Source organism: Muntiacus reevesi, chromosome 2 (assembly GCF_963930625.1).
Source record: "Muntiacus reevesi chromosome 2, mMunRee1.1, whole genome shotgun sequence".
Taxonomy (NCBI): Eukaryota; Metazoa; Chordata; class Mammalia; order Artiodactyla; family Cervidae; genus Muntiacus; species Muntiacus reevesi.
The window spans coordinates 238,495,272-238,498,401 of NC_089250.1; the positions used below are offsets into that span (position 1 = coordinate 238,495,272).

The 3,130-nt window shown below is 44.0% G+C and overlaps 1 pseudogene; it reads right to left on the bottom strand.

The window, feature by feature from the left end:
* Nucleotides 1-1,834: 1,834 nt before the first annotated feature.
* Nucleotides 1,835-2,851, bottom strand: LOC136157450 (nucleic acid dioxygenase ALKBH1 pseudogene; annotated as a pseudogene).
* Between the last annotated feature and the right edge of the window lie 279 nt (nt 2,852-3,130).

Here is a 3,130-nt window from a genome sequence, read left to right on the forward strand (position 1 = left end):
TAGGGAGAAGCTGACAAATCCTCCAGCAACATGGGATGTTTCAAATGCCTCTCTCTCTCTTTTATTAAAAAAAATTATTATTTTATTTGGCTGTGTTGGGTCTTAGTTGGAGCATGTGGGATCTAATTCCCTAACCAGGGATCGAACTGGGATCCCCGGCATTGGGAACATGGAGTCTTAGCCACTGGACCATCAAGGAAGTCCCTCAGATGCTTCTCTTAGTTACAGATGGCAAAGCTGAACAAACTAACCAAGAAACAGAAGATCTGAATATATAAGAAACAGATTTGATGTAATGAACATTAATTGAATTTTGTCTCCCATAATCAGATTCTCCTTAAGCACTTAAGGACTATTTTTAAAAACTGACAGTAGACTAGATTAGAAAGCAAGTTTCAAAAAAAAAATTTGCAAAGAATTGCTATTGGAACCCTATTCTTTGAACTTGATGAAGTGGAGCTAGTAATAACAAAAAATGTAATTTAAAAATCCCCACATGTTTGGAAATTTGTCACTGGGATAAACAAATTGACCAAGGGAATGGAAAAGAGAGCCTGGAAACAGGAGAAGGCATATGTGGGACTCTGGTATGTGACAGTGGAAGCTAGCAGACCAGGGAAGGGGAGGGACCGTGTGGAGCAGGTGACACATGTGAGAAGTCCACTTGAATCTCTGCCTTACAGTGGATATGAGAATCAGCTCTAGGGACTTCCCTGGTGGTCCAGTGGTTAAAACTCAGGGTTCCACTGCAGGGGGCGCAGTTTCAATCTCCGATTGGGGAACTAAGATCCCACATGCCTTGCGGAGTGGCCGAAGATCTAAAAAACAAACAAACAAAAACCCAAAAAACAAGAATCAGCTCTAGATGAATTAAGTGTTTACATGTCAAAAGCACAACTTCAATACTGTTAGAAGAAAATATAGATTAACATCTTTCTGATTTCAAGGTGGGGAAAAGAGCCCTTAAAGAAAACATCAAAAAAGTGTTAACCATGATGAAACGATGGATGCAATTGACCACATGCTAATTTGTGTTTGAGACGGAGTCACAGATGTAGAAAACAAACATGGTTACCAGGGGGGAGGCAGGGGAGGGATAAATTGGGAGACTGGGTTGACATACACATACTACTGTTTAGATTAAATATAACTAATAAGGATCTCCTGTAAAGCACAGGGAACTCTTCTCAATATTCTGTAATGACCTGTATGGGGAAAGAATCTAAAAAAGGAGTGGGTGTATGTATATGTGGACTTCCCAGGTCATGCTAGTGGTAAAGAATCTACCTGCCAATGCAGGAGACACAAGAAACTTGGGTTCCATCCCTGGGTCGGGAAGATCCCCTGGAAGAGGACATGGCAGCATTCTTGCCTGGAGAGTCCCCATGGACAGAGGAGCCTGGCGGGCTACAGTCCATTGGGTCTCAAAGAGTCCGGCATGACTGAAGTGACTGAGCACGCACATGTATGTATATGTACAACTGATCACTTTGGTGTACAGCAGAAATTAGCACAACATTTTAAATCAGCTATACTCCAGTTTAAAAAAATTCTATTTCCCAAAATACACCTGAAAGGAAGTGAAAAGACAAGCCAAATTTGGGAAAAGATGTAAGCACAGAGTTGGTATCAAGATCCCCTATGAATCAGTAAGAAAAGAAAAACAACTTAGGAGAAAAATGAGCAGAAACCATGAACTGGCATTTCCAAAAAATTGAAAGAGCTCTGGCCAGATAACATGCCATGGCTTTCATCTCAAAAACCCTGAAATACATAGGCAGCGGCCACTCACTCTGAAAGGAAAATCAGATCGAAGTCAGGTCATTAAAGTAATTTAGCCTAGGGTCACTTAATGCATTTTCTCTAATAGACTTTGAGATCTCCATTTACTCACTTCTTTATACCTTAGAAACTCTTTGCTATGTTCCCACATATCTTGGGTCTCTTCCTTAGTCATATGTTTGTCCAGGTTACATACAGTAGGCTTCAGGGAATATAACTTAAGTAGGGGTCCCCAACCTCTGGGATCTAGCATCTGATGATCGCAGGGCGGGGAGGGGGCTGCTCATGTAATAATAATTGAAATAATGTGCACAATAAATGTAATATACCCTGACTCAGTATACACTGGCTATACAGAGTGTATATATTATATACATTGTATATAATATATACACAGTGTATATAATATACACTGGCTCAGTGGTAAAGAATCTGTCTGCAATGCAGGAGACCTGGGTTCGATCCCTGTGTTGGGATGATCCGCTAGAAGGGAATACTCCACTATTCTGGCCTGGAGAAGTCCACGGACAGAGGAGCCTGGTGGGCTATAGCCCATGGGGTCACGAAGAGTTGGACACGACTGAGTGACTAACACTTTCAGTTTTTCACTACTTGAATCATCTCCAAACCATACCTCCCCACCCCGGTCTGTGGAAAATTTGTCCTCCATGAAACCAGTCCCTGGTGCCAAATAGGTTGGGGACCGCTGACTTAAAGGCAGTGCTTTATGCAGTGCCACTGGTAACCTGAGAAGAAGGGGTGTGGGATAAAAAGAAATCCAAGATAGCCTTGCAGTCCAAAGACTCGCCACTTGCTGACTGGCCGTGGTCTTGCACTGTGGTCTCTGACTGGGGACACATCTAGCTGAGATTTGACCACCTTGTGGGCACCAGGCCCTGCGCCGTGGGTGTGAGCCGGCGGGAAGTCGATGTCCCCTCCCAGGTCTGAGGTCCCCGGGGCTCTGTAGGCAGAAGCAGAAAGGCTTCTGGAAGACGTCCTCCACTGCCACCATCACCACAGAACCCACAGCCACCACCTTCCCCGTTTTGCTGCCCAGCCTCGTCTCCATTTGCTTCTGAAAAACAATGAAAGTGAGCGTGGCATTGCTACACCTGGGAGTTTTCAGGCTTTTCTTCCTCTGAGCCCCATCCTCTCACTCATAATGGTGAGAGGGAACCCTTACTATGTACCCGATATTTCCTACATATATTAGCTCATTTAATTTTCCCCACAACCCTGTGACGTGGGTTTGATTGTCATCAGACTCATTCCACCCATGAGGAGACTGGTGCACAGAAAGTTTAAGTGACTTGCCCGAGGTCACACAGCTACTCAGAGCCGGAGCTGA